This window comes from Balaenoptera physalus (assembly GCF_965194825.1).
Source record: "Balaenoptera physalus genome assembly, chromosome: 7".
NCBI lineage: Eukaryota > Metazoa > Chordata > Mammalia > Artiodactyla > Balaenopteridae > Balaenoptera > Balaenoptera physalus.
The window spans coordinates 67,143,335-67,162,379 of NC_138886.1; the positions used below are offsets into that span (position 1 = coordinate 67,143,335).

General features: G+C 41.4%; 1 long non-coding RNA gene across 1 annotated transcript in view; it reads right to left on the reverse strand.

Annotated features, from left to right (window-relative positions):
• The window catches only part of LOC309663721, a 37,630-nt gene extending 22,304 nt beyond the window's left edge, over positions 1–15,326 (reverse strand). The window contains exon 1 of the long non-coding RNA XR_014265426.1: positions 1,469–15,326. This is a non-coding gene — a long non-coding RNA (uncharacterized lncRNA). The remainder of the gene's footprint in view (positions 1–1,468) is intronic.
• Positions 15,327–19,045: the final 3,719 nt, after the last annotated feature.

Below are 19,045 nucleotides of genomic sequence, written 5' to 3' on the forward strand. Positions count from 1 at the left end.
GGCTATTGTAAATAGTGCTGCAATGAACATTGGGGTGCATGTATCTTTTTGAATTATGGTTTTCTCTAGGTATATGCCCAGGGGTGTGATTGCTGGATCATATGGTAGCTCTATTTTTAGTTTTTTAAGGAACCTGCATATTGTTCTCCATAGTGGCTGTACCAGTTTACATTCCTACCAACAGTGTAAGAAGGTTCTCTTTCATTCATTCTCTTAAAAAAACTTTTTTTGAGGAAATAATTTCAGACATGTAGAAAGGTTGCCAAAATATTGTTAAGAATTCCCATATACCCTTCACCCAGATTCTCAACATGTTAATGTTTTACCAGTTTGATTTATCATTCTTTCTTTCAGAATCATTTGAAAGTATATTGCAGATATAATGTCTCTTTATGCCTAAATTCTTCAAGGTGTATTTTTTTAAACAATGATATTCTTTTATATAACTATAGTACAGTTATCAAAACCAGGAAATTAACATTCATACAGCTATTATCTAATCTACATTCACAATTCGTCACTTGTCACACTAATGTGTGAATGTATTTTTGTGATCTAGGATCCAATCTAGGCTCACATGATACATTTAGGTGTCATGTCTCTGTAATCTCCTTCAAGTTCCTCAGTCTTTTTTATGACCTAGACGTTTTTGAAGATTACTGGCCGGTTAATTTGTAGAATGTTTTAATTTTTGCTTTATCTCATGTTTCCCACGATTAGATTTAGTTTATACCTTTTTGGAAGTAACACCACAGAAATAATGATGTGTTTTTCTCAGTACATTATCTCAAAAGGCAAATGATACCTATTGCCCATTATAGGTTATAACTGAGCAATTGGGGAAAGTGGTGTCTGTGACGTTAGTACACTGTAAAGTAACTTTTTTCCCCATTTGTAATTAATAAGAGTCTTGTGGGAGATACTTCCAGACTATGTAAAGATTATGTTTCTCATCAAACTTTCACTCGTTGGTTTTAGCATCATGGTGATTCTTAGTTGCTGCCCAATGCTAATTATTTTCTAATTCCACCACTCCTTCCATATTTATTTCATCATGTCTTCTATATCTATATCTATTAGGTACCATTCTAAGGCAAGGAAGAGATTTTTTTCTTCTTTCTCATTATTTATTTATATATCTACATAAGTACAGACACATGGAGTCTTATTGCATTCGGTGGGTTATAATCTGTACTGTCAATATTTATTTTGAGGCTCAAATTGTCCTAGATTGAGTCTCTTTAAGCTAACGCCTTATCCTTTTGACATGTCCCCATATTCCTTTAACACATCTCTACTTTCTGGTGCAGCAAGATGTTCCAGGTTCATCTAGTAATTTCCCAAGCCCACCCCTAAAAGCAGCCATTTTTTCAAAGAACACTGATTCCTTTCAGGGGAGCATGGTATTTAGAGTCCCAGGTCTGGGTGCTAAGTTTGCTTATTTGTACTGAGATGTCCCAAATGACACTTTTTTTTTTTAAATTTTTATTTATTTATTTATGGCTGTGTTGGGTCTTCGTTTCTGTGCGAGGGCTTTCTCCAGTTGCGGCAAGCGGGGGCCACTCTTCATCGCGGTGCACGGGCCTCTCACCATCGCGGCCTCTCCTGTTGCGGAGCACAGGCTCCAGACGCGCAGGCTCAGCAATTATGACTCACGGGCCCAGCCGCTCCGCGGCATGTGGGATCCTCCCAGACCAGGACTCGAACCCGTGTCCCCTGCATTGGCAGGTGGATTCTCAACCACTGCGCCACCAGGGAAGCCCCCAAATGACACTTTTGCAAGCACTATTTTCATCATTTCACTTCTATGAAACTTGCTGGGCCTTTCTGCTAGAAGACCCAGGGTCCACTTTTCCATTTCCAGGCCTGTCCTGGTGCTGCCTTCTGTCTTCCAAGAAGAAGCTTTCACCTGCTTGTTCTCATATTCTTAGTAGCATCTGTTCTCCCAGTGGCTGTGAATTTGGATGCAAGCTCCCCAGAGCCCATCTGTCCAACCAATTCCTATAGCAACCATGTATTCTGAACCCCAAACTAGGAAATTTCAACACACAACCTCCCAAGCTTAAATATACTTATGGATAGAATGGAACAAGGCCTTTGAAATCTGGAAAGTCCTGGAAATTCTATCCATCAACAAGTACAAAGACCTCCTGCTTCTTCTTCAAATAGGGGCACAGATGTGAAGAAACAAAACTGGTAATTGTGGATAGAGCTCAACCTTTCCAAACGTCATTTGTGAACCTGTAGCCTGTTCCCTGGTCTATATTTCCCAACTATTCTTCTGAGAAGTTTCAGGGAGGGAGTCTTTGTCAGTTATGCCTCTTTAATTCTTGGAACTAAAGCTCATAAATCCTTCTCTGTCTCTAATCTTGGGTATCTCAGGACTGAATTAGAACCCTGTCAAAGCATTTGCTCTCCATATGAATTCCCAAATGCTCTAAATATCAACTCTCCAAAAGAAGACCAAATACAGTGAGTGATGGTGGACAGGAAAAGTAACTAACATAACATATATGTTTTATTTTCCCAGTCCTGAAAGTTTTCCCTGGTCAAGTATGGCATTTTTATTATGTCTTAAAGTTGTGCTTTGTTATCATTTCATTTGAAAACACATGTCTTTGTTTAAAAATGTGTTAGTTGATGCTAGTTGTATATTCTGAAACATCTTCCTGGAGTCATAGTAGTTTTCATTAATCTCAGAAACCATGGCCTTTTCTAATGCTGGGGAAGCAGAAGCACAAAGGAGGACTTGTCAGAGCTGACTTCCAGCTCAGGGCTGGATTTCAGTGTAATCTTAGCAAGTCACACATCTTGTGTACTGTGTCTACTGTTGCCTCTAGCCCATGTGGTAACTTTGCATGGATTAGAAAAAAGTGCCTAAAAGGTCTCCAACTCACAAGTAATTAGTTGGTCACTTCCACTCACAACTAATTAGCCAAAATTAGTCACATGACTTCATCCAGTCACAAGGCTGTCAGGAAGTGTCCCCTCATGTACCCAGAATGGGGGGAAAACAGGAAATATTTGGCAACAAGATTAATGACAACGAAATGCCTTACAATTGGTTGTATCTTATAATTGATTGGCAATATTTTACCGTATTAGTGGTAGGTAAAATAGTGGTGCTTCTTACAATATGTGGCCTCTCAAATTTTGTGAAATATGGCTGCTTTTATGGATAGTATGAGACTTTTAATAGGATTTCTTCCTTGCCCCACTAACACATGGGGTAAAAATCAAAGACTATGGTCATAAAAACACTCATAGCCAATAAACTAATGCAGAAACTCACAGGATGTCTTTGTGGGCACTGTTGGGCCAAGGCTATGCCATTTGCATGTGTATAGGGGGAGCTGCGTCCATCCTTGGCCATCACTTTTGACCCTCTCTCTTTGTCCTGTATTCCTCCCCCATCTTGTGGCCATTGTAACTGCTGCTGCAATGCCTGGGGCCAAAGTCTCTTTGCTTGTATGAGTCCTGGTGGTCCCGTGGCTCTTGCCATGACTACTGCTTCCCCTGAGACCCTGGTCGCCGTGCCATGTCCATTAGAGTTAATTACCCCTATTCCAGGAAGGAACCGCACTTAGGCTAAGGCTTGGGATCTGGGTCCGATGGCCTCATCTGAGCCTGAGCCCTGGTACAGCTCTGATGCAGGTCATCTGGATGTTTGGAGCCCAAGCTGATGCTGGTATCTGGGCCCAATTCTGGTCGCCACCTGGCCAGACTCTCCCAGGAATGCCCCACCTTGACCGCATAGCCTGTTTTGCTCTAGCCACCAATACCGTGACTGGCCAGCAAAGTGTCCTCCTCCAGCACCCCATCATGCTGAGGAGGCTGTGTTTCTCCCGCTCCAGGCTGTTAATGATCTTCTCCCAGAGGATAGTCCTGATGAGAGAAAGCCTGTCCCTACTGCTCTGTGAAGCTTTAAACACCATGCAGGGCTTAGCACTTGCTCCACAAATCACTTGCTCTCCTTCCAGACCCACTGCAAGCTTTCCCATCCTTGCCCATTCCCCTCCAGCCACACTGAGCTGTCTGCAACCACCTGCTCTCCAATACACCAGGCTCTCTCACACCAGGCTCTCTCATACCTCGGGTGTTTACACAGGCCTTTTGTTTAGAATATCTTTTGTTTAGAATACATCTTGCTGTATCCAGCCTATTCTTACACATTCTTCAATGTCAGGCCAAAGGCTATCATCCCTTGGACACCTTCCCTGATTTCTGCAGCCTGACTCACTCTCCCTTCCTTCAAGCCCTCCTGAATTTCAGCCATACTCATGTCAATCTAATCACTGTATCACATTATAGTTGAATATATCTGTCTCTTCAAAGCAAACTCCTTGAAGGCTGAAGCCATGCCCTTGCATTTCCATGTATCTCATCTCTAGCACAAAGCCTGGGACGTTGCAAAGCCCAATAAATGTTGAATGGATACAGGTCTGTGCTCTTGATGAAGAAAATGGGAAGTCAGTCACCAGGCATGCACACTTGAAGGCTCCATTAGGGCCCTCTCACTGGAAGTGGGGTGACACCAAACCTCGAGACAGAACAAATGGGAGCAGGAGAGGGAGATGCCATCCATGTCAGCTTTCCTCAAGTGTAGTGAGGGGCAGGGAGGGACCAGCAATGATGCCAGGGAGGAAAGATGGGGCATTTCTCAGACACCAGTGTGTGCTAAGGAAGAGCTGCAACACAGAGGCCAATAAGGCAAGAGCCTCAGCCTAGAGAGGACACCCGAGGGGTCAACTCTGTAGCCAGGATTTCACTGCTGAGCACCAGACCTGTTTTCCCAGCTGCCCACTGGAAATATCCTGGACACCTCAGGTTCGGGATGCCCAAACCTGGGAATCATTGTCCTCCTCTCTACCTCCTGGGCTTCCTCCTTGGTGAGGGTTCTACCACATATCAAGCCAGGAATCTGGGTATCATTCCCGATGCTTCTCATGCCCTCACTTCCCACATCTGATACACTATCAAGATCTCTCAGTATTTTCACCTGAACATCTTTGGATTCTCCTTGCTAAGTGCCTCTTAATTCCATCTCCTTATCTCCACTCCATTTTCACTCTCTTGATTCAGGCCACCATCCTCTTCCAGACTTAAAACTGATGGCCCTGCCTTTAGTCCCTGCACAATACTGTTAGGTACTTCTCTCCCTTTTCTGAAAGACTTTGGAACCTACTCATTGTCAGGATAAAGTCTTATTTCCTTAGCATGATAGAATCACCTTCACAATCTGGCCCCTTCTTCAATGTCAAGCTTTATCAGTTAAGATTCTTTCAGCTGTAAGTGGCAGAAAATCCTGATGCAAAGGACTTAAACCAGTGATTTCCTAAGTGGCAGACACATGTCTAGAGTGTGTGCAGGATGACCCATTGGACTACAAGGAAAAAATATTCGAACTTCTTAAAAGTAAGACATCAAACCTTCCATAGGTTTAAGAGTCTGAAGGAGGAGATAGAATTCCAAATTGGGGAAGAGTTGACCAAGTGCAATCCAGGTGTGCCTGGCTCGGTGAATTTAGAGATCGTACTATCTGGATTTTTTGGATGGTGAAGATAATGAAATGATTTTCCTTTTAATTTGTTACTGAAACATAATTTATAAAACTGAAATATACCATAGATTAGTTTTTCCTTTTATAGAACTTCTAGAAGTAATAGAAACAACAGAATATACTCTTTTGTGTTTGCCTTTTTTGCTTACCGTAATGCTTTTGGGACTGGGATTCAGGCGTGATGATGTGACCTGGTATATGCTTGACTTCCTAAGAAGCTGCCAATTTGTTTTCTAAAGTGTTTGTATGATTTTGTACTCCCGCCAGTGGTCTATGAGAATTTAGGTTACTCCATATCCTTGCCAACATTTGATGTTGTCACACTTTCATTTTAGTGATTGTAGTGAGATGGTATTTCATCTGGGTTTACATTTGCATTTCCCTGATGACTAATGGTGTTATTTACCTTTTTATATGCTTGTTATCCATTTGTATATCTGCTTTTGTGAAGGATCTGTTTAAGTAATTTGTCCATTTAAAAAAATTGATTGACTTTTGTTTAATTTGTAGGAGTTCTTTATATATTCTACATTTAAGTACTATATCAGATACATTTGTTGCAAATATTTTTTCTAGTCTATGACTTCCCTTTTCATTCCGCTAGTAGTGTTTCTAATTTTGGTAAAGTTTTAAAATTCTGGTAATTAGACTTTATATATTTTTTCTTGTGGTGTTAGTACTTTCTGTATCCCATCTAAGAAACTTTGTCTGATTGTGAAGATACCCTCTTGTGCTTTATTCTAGTATAGAGTAAGAGTAAAAGGCACATAACCTCTTAGTATCATTATAAATCAGTTTTGAGTTCACAGACTTCCTGAAAGGGTCTCAGGGGCCCCCAGTGATAACCAGAACACACTTTGAGATCCTATGCTTTATATCTTTACTGATTTTTTTGTCTACGTTTTCTATCAGGAGTATGAAATTTCTAGGTTTAATTACAGATTTTTTTTCTTTGGTGCTATCAGATTTTGCATCACATGTTTTAGAGCTCTGTTATTTCATGCATACACATTTAGGATGTTTATATTTCTCAATGATTTGATCCTTTTATATGTCCCTCTTTATCTTTGACAATGCACTTTGTCTTGAAGTCCAATTTGATATTCATATAGCCACTCTATCTTTTAAAAAATATAAATAATGATTTCATAATATATATTTTTTCATCCTTTTACTTTTAACCTGTCTGTGGAATTATATTTAAAGTGCATTTCTTGTGGACAACATATAGTTGTTTTTGTTTTTTTTGTTGTTGTTGTTTTGTTTTGAACGCCAATATGACAATCACTTTCAAAAATTAGAGTTTTAGTCCATTTAATGTAATTATTGACATGATTTGGTTGAAGTCCACCGTCTTGCTGTTTGTTTTATTTGTCCTATCTGTTTTTGGTTTACTTTTCTTTCTTTCCTGGTTTTTTTTGGATTAATTGAATATTGTTTAGTGTTCCTTTCTGTATACTCAGTTGGATTTTAGTTATACCTCTTTGCTTTATTTTTTAGGGGTTGCTTTAGGAATTAAAACATCCGTTCTCAACTAATCACAGTCTACCATGAATTAATATGTTTAACACTTCATATACAACTTAAGATCCTTAACAGCATACTTCCCTGTACATCCTCTTTCCTTTGTGCTGTTGTTGTATAACATTTTACTTTTATGTATATATAAACCACACAATGCATTGCTTTAATTTGTATTTTATACATATAATTATGTGAACCCTTTTACTGTGCAGACACATATTCATTTTTTAGCTCAGAAATATGTTCTTCTATGACTTAATTATGTTTAATAATGGCCTCACCTCTTTCTCTTATTTTTTCTTCTTTTGGGACTGATTTGTTTTTCAAGTTGCCTCAATATATTCTCCAAGCCTTTAATCTTTTACCTCATGGCTTTTATCTGTTTGTATTTTTGCTCAGTTCTTTGAAATATTTCTTCCATTTGTCTGGCTTATGATTTGAATCTCATAGTGATTCTTTTGTCAATTCATTTTTTGACTTTTTCAATTCTAAATAGTGTTTTTTTTTTAGTACTAACAGCCATCTCTGTATTATCCTTGACTATCTTTAATACTGTCTTTCCTGTTCAATTTGTTGTTAGTCTCTGTCAGCAGCTCTGTTTCACTAGGGCCTGTTCAGAATGGTTCTTTTTGTTCTTCCCCTCTCTGACTGCCAGACACCATTACATATAATTGGTAATTGAGTTGATGGTCTGCTCACTTAGGCTCAGATTCAGCTGCTGACGCACCTGAAGTAGGGCTGTCCTATGAGCGATGAAAAACTTGGTGGTCTCTGCTCCTTTGAGCCAGTAGTGGAACAACAGGCACTTCATTATCCTCTACTGAAGTGTCAGTGTCAGGAAGAAGCCGTTCTGTTTCTCAGCCTCTCTGGGTTCTCCCGTCTTAGGAGCAAAGAGAAGAAAATCCCTGTCCTCAGCTCCTCCTCAGCATTTTAGAGTCAAGGAGCCCAGGCCTAATGGCTATTCCCTTGGTAGTGTCGTTAGGGTGAGAGGTGGGGTTCCATGGATCTCAGTGGACTAAGTTCCCTTCATGGATCCACAGTATTCTAATCCTTGACCTTAATGTCTCCATTGCTGTTTCCAGGTTCTCACCTTGCTCAGGTGGAAAAAGTCCTGCCCACATAGTCATCTCTACTTTTATGAATACCGTTGTCAACTGCAGTCATGGCAGTGCTTGACTCAGTAGAAGTAGCTGGACCAGAGTGAAGGGAGTCAGAACATAGTCAAGCTGACATTCTTCAGGAATTTTCTCTTCTAGGGACTATTGTTAGACAAAGGAAAACTGACCACAGAGATTACCAAGGTAACCATCATGTTCCCCATCGAGTGGTGTGTGAAGCAGTGTGGTGTAAGGGGAAAGCTTTGGGGTAATCCAGACTTCGGTTGGAACCCCAGCTCTTCCACATACCCATAGTTGGCAAGTTATTTAGGGTCTGTGAGCCTCACTTTCCCCCTCTATAGCACAAGGAAGATGAGAGCTCCTTTACAGAATTGCAAAATCTAAACCAGGTATTACATGCGAAGCCCCTGCACAGGTACCTTGTAGGTTCCCTTCTCCCTTTTCTTTAAACCTCCTTCTGCTAACGTTCATCTATTTTCATGCCTCACTGGCCAGCTCACAGACATGTCTCATAGCCCAAAGCAAGGGTACCTACAAGATCTCAGCTCCAGCACACGTTTTCCTAGTTGTGTGGCTATATAATGCTACAATGTGTTCTTGTACTGTAAACAGCGAGGTGCCACACCCTGGATATCCTGAAACAGGAAGAATTGATGTTTTGTGTAAATAAGCAGGGTTTGAGGTAGAGAAAGAATATTTCCTAAAACCCTGGAGTTAGCCTGGGTAATGCAGTGTGTGAGCGAGAAGCTGGGTCTGGACAGAGGGAGAGGAACTAAAAGGGTGGAGTTTAAAGGAAGATGACTTGGGACTGGTAAAAGGACTAGGACAAGGATAGGGGTTGAGAGAGGGAGAGGCACTGGGGCTGGCCCTTCAGACGATGCATGTGCCCCACAGGTAGACAGAGCATAAGAGCACACAGGCAGAACTGGCTGCTAGCCGATGGCAGCTTTCCTGTGACCTATGAGCCTGCCGGTCCATCCACACACCCTCCATGCCTGGAGAACCAGAATGGCAACCTGCAAACTAACTGGAAGTATCCTCTACTCAGGGCCCTCTTTATTTTGTCCCAGATATTCACATTCTTTCCTGTTCCTCACCTTTATCCATTTTCCTTTTGTCAGCTCTGCTCTGACCTTGGTGCTCATTGACTAAGTTTAGTTTCCATGGCTTGGCTCTGATGCTTGCTAAGGAAGCTTAAAGTCATCTCTCCCTTTAGCTCCTGGCAGTAACTCCATCCCAGCTTCAGCACCTGCTCTTGGAATGGAGGTTGACCATCAGTCTGGCCACTAAACTAAGTTTTCTTTTCTAATGTGCCTGATGCTGTCTCCTCTGTCCTTTCATGATCTGAAAATGTCCTTGTTTCAAAGTCTAATTGTTCCAAAAGGTACTTCCTTCATTGCCTGCATCTCCACCACTATGATAGTGATTACTTTAGCAATCACTGTTTATTAATCACTTGCATGTCTCATTCATTATTTATAGCACTTAGAAAAGATAATATCCTCTTACATAATCAGCAGCAATTGTTCAATCAGGTTAGCTAATCAGCGTAAGTGAATGAAAAGAGGTCAGGATGTAGATGGGAGGTGAAAAAGAAGTTTCAAGAAAAAGCTGACAATTCATGTCATTTAGGGAAACCAGCATTATTAGGTAAGAGAGCTGGTTAGAAATGCACTATATCTAAGTTCATTTTACTTTATATTTTGCTTAGGGAAGGCAAGATTTAGGGCTGGGGAAAAGCTTTTCCTTACCATTTTCTGTTTATTAATATACAAACAGTTCTTCAAGCTAAGAGGCTAGTTTTATTAAAATCCAAATTGTCTGAAATATAATTTGTCTTAAAATCACCTTGTGTACCCCCAACTAATAACCTAGTTTCTAATTTAAGAAACTAGAAAAAAAGAGTGAATTAAACCCAAAGCAGGTAGAAAGTAGGAAATTAAAGATTAGAGCAGACACCCATGAAATGAAAAACCAGCCAAAAAATAAAGACAAAATCAATGAAAACAAAAGCTGATTATTTGACAAGATCAACAAAATTAAAACTTTACCTAGACCAGTGGTTCTAAACCGGGGATAATTCTGCACCCCAGGGTACACTTTCCAACTTCTGGAGACATCTTTAATTATCATACCTTGGTGTGTGTGTATGTGTGTGTGCCCATGCACGCATACACTCTATTGCCATCTAGTGGGTAGAGGCCAGAGATGCTGCTAAACATCCTATGATGCATGACAGCCTACTCCATAATAAAAATTATTGGACCCAAATATCAATAGTACTGAGACCGAGAAACCTGATTTAGTCTGACCAAAAAAACCCCACAAAAACCCAAAAACAAAAACAAACAAAGAAACCAGAGAAGACACAAATTATCAAAGCCAGGAAGGGAAAAGGAGACATCACTACCACCCTTATAGAAATTAAAAGGATTATAAGGGTATACTATGAAAAAAACTTTATGCTAACAAATAAGACAATTTAGATGAAATACGAAGGTTCATACAAAGACACAAATGAATGAAACTGACTGGAGAAGAAGTTGAAAATCTGAATAGACCCATAACAAAGAGTTTGATTAGTAATTGAAAATATTCTCGCAAAGAAAAGTGTAGACCCAGATGTCTTCACTGGTAAATTGTATAAAACATTCAATGGAAAAATAATACCAATTTTTCAAAAAGTCTTCCACAGACTCTTCCACTTCCCACCTAATTCCATAAAGCTAGTATTACCCTAATACCAAAACCAGACAAAGGCATCACCAAAAAACTACAGACCAATACCCTTTATGAGTCTAGATGTAAAAATTCTCAACAAAATCTTAGAAAAATGAATTTGTCTGCATATAAAAATATTATACACCATGACCAAGTAGATTTTCTCCCAGGAATACAAGGTTGGCTTAATATCTCAAAACTGATGTAATATCATATTAATAGGATGATATGAATAAAGGACAAAACCTACATGATCATCTCCGTAGATGCACAGAAAGCATCTGATAAAATCTAATACTCACTCATGATGAAAACTTCCAATAAACTAGAAATGGAAAATATTTTCCTCCACTTGATAAAGGGATTCTCTGAAAAATCTACAGCTAGAATCATACTTACTGGTGAAAGATTGACTGCTTTTCCCTCTAAAATTGGGAAAAGGGCCATGTATTGTATGACCCCATATATATAAAATGTCCAGAGAAGTAAATCTATAGAGACACAAGATGGATCAATGTTTGCCTGTGATGGGAATAGGGAATGACTGCAAATAAGCACAAGAAATCTTTATGGGGTGATAAGAATATTCCAAATTTGGATTGTGGTGATGGTTTCACACCTCTGTAAATTTACTCAAAAATTATTGAATTGTACAATTAATATGGGTGAATTTTATGGCATCTAAGTTATATTCAACAAATATCACTCTTAAAATATCACCATGTGGCGTATGGTGTATGTGTATACACATGTGTGGGAATGATTATCTGAATTTCTAAGGACTTAGGCCCTAGTCCTGGCCTGATGTCTAATTAGCTGTCTATCTTTGGTAAAATTTCTTTATCATTCCAAGTCTCAGTTTCTTCATCTATAAACTGAAGGGGAAAGGCTCTTTGATTTCCAAGGTTTCTTCCAGTTCTTCTAACATCATAAGTATCTGGGTGCTTTCAGGTGAATTGTGGTTCATGAGCCAGGTAACTAAGGATTAGATGCTAGACTTCAGAGAAAGCTGTTACTCTCTGCTTTAGAGAGTAAGAGACCATTAGGATGGGAGAACCTCTTGAAGATCAGTCAGGGCTAGGTTACCCCCTTTGCCATGTAAATGAGAACACTGACACATTAAGTGACTTGTTCAAGTCACACCAGCCCAGTGGGACTAGAATCCACTCACCTGGTCCTCAAATCAAAGTCCTTGCTCAAGGGAAAGCCAATGTCCTTTCCTAGAGCAAAGCTGTCCTTTTACATTAATTTTACTAAGAGCTGGGGAGCAGAGCTTGGAGGAAGAGTAGGTGAGAAAGGACTGTTTGGTGCCTGTATGTATGGGTTATACCTTCATGCAAATAGATGCGAGGCTGGGTCTGAGGATGGTGTGAAGGGCGTTGCTTATATGTTTAGTATCTTCCTTGCACAACTGTAAACACATTCTTCCCTTTTCTAACCACCTTTTCCCCAGTAGTCTCCCTGTCACTGAGTAAAATCACCACAAGCATCAGCTTTCAGGAAAACCCCTGTTTGTTATTCAACAGATATTTTATTCCTACAAAAGCCAAACAAAAAAGTAATCACATAAAAGTCAAAGTCTAGTGAACTCCCTGTAAATTCATGGCCTGATTTCATGGGTCCCACCCTGCTTTGTTTCTGTCTGTGAGCATGTGGGTCCAGGTTCATTTCTTTCTCCTCTTTCATCATTTACTGCTTTCTTCCTGCTTCTCACCTCCAAGCTAGATCCCAGAGCATGAATTAGGGTATCAATTGTCTGCTGCCTTGTGGCTGGAAACGTAATGTTATAGGTTAAGTTCCTTGAATCTAGAGAATTTGGAAAGTTGACTATCAGGGTAGTAAAACGCCTAATACTCATGACTAATTGTAAGAATAGCTGCCATTTATTAAGCACGATGTTCCAAGCAGCATGTCAAGCTCTCTATATGCATTAATGTGTTTACATCTCAAAACAGCCTTATGAGACAGGCACTCTTCATTTCCTGATGAAGGAACTGAAGCTCAGAGAAGTTAAGTAGAGTGGTCAGGGTCATGTGAAATAAGTGATGAGGCTCCCAAGTCTGTCTGTTTCTAGAGCTGAGCTCTTAATGTAACAATTGCACACCGCTGCCTCTGGACCCCATCTCATCTGAATCCAGTTTCATCCACTGCTCAAATCCCTCCACCCTACCGCCGTCAGTGGGCCATCCATCCTCACCATGGCAAGGAACTCACAGCCGCTGGGGCACCCCATTCTGTACTTGAGGGACTTTTTGCAGCTTATGTTCAGTATTTGTCCTGGAACTTCTACATAAACAAGTTAAAACCACATGACTGACTTTCAAATTAAAAAATAAATAAAACAAAACAAGAAGAAGCATCATGTCCCTTTGCCCCTTGAGCACCCTGCCTCCACCCCCCCCCCCCAGATAGTCCTATTCTTGAACAATCTCTATGTGACAGGGTTTTGCACCTCCCTACCATCCTGGCTTCTCTCCTTTGCACATGCCCCACGTTATCACTCCTCCCTCTTACAATGTGGTGTGGAGCCCACAGCACAGAAAGGAGCAATGACATCACCTTCCTCTTTCTAGTTTCTGTACTTCTTTTAATGCTGCCTAAGCCTTGCTTAATTTTTGGTGGTCACATCATTTTGGTGGTTAATTACCTTGGGAAATCCATTTCCATCTCTACAAGGTTCAAATAAAATAGATTCAGAAATCACAGATGAGTACCTACTTCAGGCTTCAAGAAATACTTGTTAAATGACCTTAGGTATTCACTTCATCTAATTTTAGATTAACTGATTGCCTCAATGTCTATTTCCACTTAATCTTGCTGATGATTTTATTCCTTGATCTCATAATCCAAATTTGGCCAAGGATTTTTGCCAGTCTTTTTAAAAAAATGCCCTTTCCCTTAGAAGAAGAAAAAAAGAAACAGCTCCTTCTCGTGAAGAGCCTGGCTGAGCCGTGTAGCTGAGCTGACGGGGCTGCATCCTCTGTGCTCATTCCTCTCCTGACTGATGGCCAAGCTGCATATTTGACCACGGAAGATGCTGAGGAACTCTGCCCACTCCAAGTTTAGCCTTGATCTTGTTGAGCAGCAAAAATATCTATGTGTCAATGGCTAAAATTACCTAGTCAGGCTCTCTCCACCCCTGGCCTGCATTATCCGTCATCTGTTTATTTGTAGTGGGAAGAGATCATCTTCCAAAGTGGGCCAAAAGCAGATAGATTCAACTCTACCCCCTGTTGAGGCATAATAATTTTCTAAATCTGCCTGGGGACTTAAATTAGTTCTGGATGCTTTCCTGTCACTTGGGTGGAGGGCTTGTCCCCAGCATTAATATTGATGGAGATATAAATTGTTGCTGCCTATCTAGTTATTAACCAGTACTTGAAGTTGAGTTTTAAAGCCCTACAAAGATTAAAAAAAAAAAAACAAAACGCAAAATGCTTGCCAATTTCTATAGTTCTTGAAACACTCAAGCAGTAGGGTCCTCCCTGATGTCCTTAAATCATAGGAACATTTCCCCAGCCCAGCCCCTGTCCTGTAATTCTACCTGAAAGCAACTTAATGTGTATTTGAGGTTGTTGCCTTCTTCCTACAGCCCAACACAGAAGGTGATTCAGTGAGATGAAATCCGAGCTGGGCCTGGCATGCCTGATTTTTAAAATATGTCTAAAGCATGTATTTAGCTGTCACAGAGAGATCTGACAGTTTATTGGAAAGGTGCTGTGTACAAAGGACCAGCAGTGGGCATTCCCAGCACACACCCACTTAGAGTATGCTGTGATCTGAGTGTCCCCTCTCCCCAGAGCCAAACACAACCTCTGTAATAATAATAATAGTAATAATAATAAACCCTCATTTATAAAGCACCAGACTAAGCCCCAACCATGGTTTTCTTTTGGGGACACCCTACAAGGACATGGATGCAGGTAGAAACAAGTAACCATAACCAAGTTAGCTCATCAAAAGTGTGCTTTTCCTTCTTGGATTAAAGTAGTACAGGGAATATTTGATTTTAGTCATTGCCAGAGATCCTGGAACCGACTGAATTTCTTAGCACTGGGATTTCTTGGTTGTTGGGCTGCATCTCCGCTTTTGGCTTCTGAAATACTTCCTCCTGCCATCATCGAACACTTACCAAGCATCCTCTAAACATGGGACATTGTACTTCACTGCCTTATTAAGTCTGCAAGGCAAAGTAGGCATTGTCAGCCTCTTTTAGAGATGGGAAACATGGAACTCAGAGAGGATAAGGATCTGCTCCAAGGCCACACAGCTCATGAGCAGGAGAGCTGACAAAGTGGCAAAGCAGCCAACAGAGCCTAAGGTCTCCACCTCTAAAGCCCTTGCTCTTAACCACTGTGCCCCACTGCCTCCATGGGACCTTCTCAGGCCTGTGCCCACCCGCCTCCCACAGAGGACCCCAGCCCCGCTATCTGACCACAACTGCATGGAGAGACCTCAAGTGAGCCCATCCGAGCCCATCAACCCCAGAACCATGAGAAAGAAAACTAAATTGTTCTTTTAAGCCACAAAGTGTTGGGAAATTTTTTATGGCAGAAAAAGACAACCAGAATACTGCAGTTAGTGAATTAGTCCGTCTTCTCTCTAATTCACTCAAGATCCATAGTACCTAAGGTCTAATGCAGAAATATCTTGCAGAGATACCTCCAACCTCCCACATTATAAAAAAAAAAAAAAGAGAGAGAAAAAAAGAAAGAAAAAATCCCCAAATGTTCCAAACCCACGGAGGACCACTCAATTAAATTTTGTTGTCATTGGGTTGAAGGGCAGTGTTGGAGCTTTAAGAAATTCCTTATCAGCCTTTTACTCCTATGTTGTCACATAATGCAACAGAACAGGTCTTGCCTGGGAGGAAGAGAGGAGAGAGGATTGTCAAAGCTCAATTACTGTTTCGGTAGTTCATCACTTGACATTTATACTTCTAACATGTCCAACGTGCCTGTGAATTTGACATTCCAAATGACTGACCATGACTGCTAAAGGGTACTTCACATCATGAAGGAAGGCAGGATGTAAATTCTCTGAATGACCAGGTGGATCACTAGTGGACAAAAATGAGAGTGGGAAATCATATTCTACAAATGCTTCCTATGTGTGCAAATACTTCCTGTGTGTCAGGGACTGTCCATGAGTTATCTCATTTGATCCTCATTCAAACACCTAAGGGAGTTACACTTCTCCCCATTTTACAGACAGGAAAACTGACTCAGAGAGGTTGTAATTTGGGGGTCGCTGGAAGAGCTAGGACTTGAACATTCAGTCTGTTCTCTTTTTCCTCATTAGCGTCAGCTACACAGAGCCAACCGATGTGACTTCAGTGCAGATGTCAAAGCAATATGAGTGGATCTTTGCTGCCTCCCTCTGCCCCTCCCTGAGGCAGGGGCCGTTCTTTGACTTGTCTCCAGGAGTGCATGGCTATCATTGAACCAAACGTGTGCTGCATGGGTAAGAGCTTGTGCTACACTCTATTTTCCCCTGTATCCAAACCCAGGATGCTGTGTTCCTGCCCTGGCGGGAACATGGGTATCTACTAGTGTTGCTGCTGCCTGAGCTGGACATCACTTCGAGTTACTGGCTCTTGGGCCACCATCGTGTTTCCAAGGGTTTGGTTACTCGGAGTAGAGTCCTAGATGACCATGCCTCTTCATTCACAGAGAAAATAGAGGCCTATCTACATGAATGTCCCAAACTTTATAGTGCCACTAATCTCTGTCCCCCTCACGCCCACCACACATTTACTCATCGTAGCAGAAAGGTTCCAGTCACAGCTTAGATGTACAGCCATATAGCTCTCGTTATATATTACTCTGTAACTGGGCTGGAATTTCTCACAGCCTCCCCTTTTCCTCTGATGGTGACATATACTTCTTTTGCTACTTCAAGATAACTCAGTCACTTATAGTTTTACATATGGTCAGTTCTGAATTTAGTTCTTTCAATGCAATCCGAATTCCTGGTGGCTTTTTTGCCTGGGGGAGTTGCCCTTGTCCATGTGTTGTCCTTTGTTCTTTACTCACGGTGGCTCTGCTGCCCCACGCCTCCAAGCCATGGCCATGGCCTCCGTGCTTTCTGTACCCTCTGCTGAAGCATCTATGGCTGGTGTGGTGTGTGGATCTCCTCCTGGCCTCCACAAACCCCTGCAGCTCAGTTCCACCTCAGCTTAGTAACGCTGCTGCCCCGAGACTCAACTCCGCCCTCCTGAGGCTTCTCTGGATTGTCACCTCTCCCCAATCTTCCCAGGGCTGTGGCTGGCACAGTGACTCCCTTTTACCACGGAAAATGTGGTAATCATTAGTGTTGCTCACCAATAATCTCTGAATTACACTCACTGGGCCCCTGATAGGTGACTGGGGCCATGTAATTCATTTGAACAATAAGCAAAAATGAGGTGAGTCAAGACGAACATCTAATTGTCTGGGCAAGACCCTCCTGAATCCTCTTCCTCTGCCAGAGTGATCGTCTATGTTCACGGTGGCCATTGCGTCATTACTCTGCGTCCCCGAGTATTGAAATAGACTGACCTCCCTGCCGACTAGTGATGGTCATATACTGTGTACAAAAAAAATAAGTTTGTTCAGTTTCTTAGATTTCAGGGCTGTTTGTTATAGGAATTTTTTTCACATTTTTTCCGTGCCCCACTGGAGGACAGGAATAGTTCTAGGGTTGGGGGAGGGGAGCTGTTCAGGCCCCCCCCGCCCCCCACCGCCCAGCCTAATGTGCCATTATTGCTACCATACTTTCTCTGTTCTCAGGTGACTGAGGCACTTCAGTTCCCTCAGCCTATCTGGGTATTTCCATCCTGTCTTCATGCCCCTGCTGGTTTTGACCTTGAGGAGTGAGGCAAAGAACAGGCCCTCCGGCCCACCTTCAGGCTCTCTTCTCTTAATCCTAAGGTTTCCTCTCAGCCAAAGAGGACTTTTACCTCCTTCCTGTGTGATGGGAAAACTTGCTTTGACGTCATATCCTGTCTCCTTCCTATGGCCTCCTCCTGCCATCCTGCCATGCTAGGGCTGCTTTTATAGGCCTGTGCTCTCGCCTTTCAGACTTGCCCCGCATTGTCCAGCCCAAGCTTTTCTCTTTCTTTTTTTTTCATGTTATTGAAGTATAGTTCATTTACAATGTTCTGTTAGTTTCTGCTGTACAGCCGAGTGATTCAGTTATACATATATACACATTCTTTTTCATACTCTTTTCCATTATGGTTTATCATAGGATATTGAATATAGTTCCCTGTGCTATCCAGTAGGACCTTGTTGTTTATCCATTCTATATACAGTAGTTTGCATCTGCTAATCCCAAACTCCCACTCCATCTCTCCCCCTTGACAACCACCAGTCTGTTCTCTATGTCTGAGAGTCTATTGCTGTTTTGTAAATAAGTTCGTTTGCATCATTTTTTTAGATTCCACATGTAAGTGATATCATATGAAATTTGTCTTTCTCTGTCTGACTTACTTCACTCAGTTTGACAATCTCTAGGTCTGACCATGTTGCTGCAAATGACATTATTTAATTCTTTTTTATGGCTGAGTAGTATTCCATTGTATAAATAGACTGCATCTGCTTTATCCGTTCATCTGTTGATGGACATTTAGGTTGTTTCCATGTCTTGGCTATTGTAAATAGTCCAAACTTTTCTCTTTCAACCAGCCCAGCTCTTACAAATCAAAAACACTCAGCCTTCAGACTTGCCTTAGCCCGGGACTTGAGAAGCTGTACTTTGAAACTGAAAGCTGAGTTTTTCCACTGAGGACAGTGAGTAAGAAAGCCATCTCTCCTGCCTGGCAGGTAGAGGAAGAGAAATAGAAAAGACATTAAAAAAATAAACCATTGTTCAGCATTGCAACCTCCCACCCCTACATCTGCACACCCATACCCAGCCCTGCCTCATCTGCCATCAGAGCTCTGGTCCCAGCCCGGCCTTGCCGCTCATTCTCTTCCCATTTCTGCAATATCTCCCTCTTTACTGCTTCCTATGCCTTCATCATTACATCATCTTTCCTTTTTCCCTGTGAAATTAATTAAACAAGGAGGCCGTAAGACTGAGGGGCTTCTCATGCCTTAGCAGCCTATGTAAGCAAATCAAAACCTAAGCCTGAAATGCC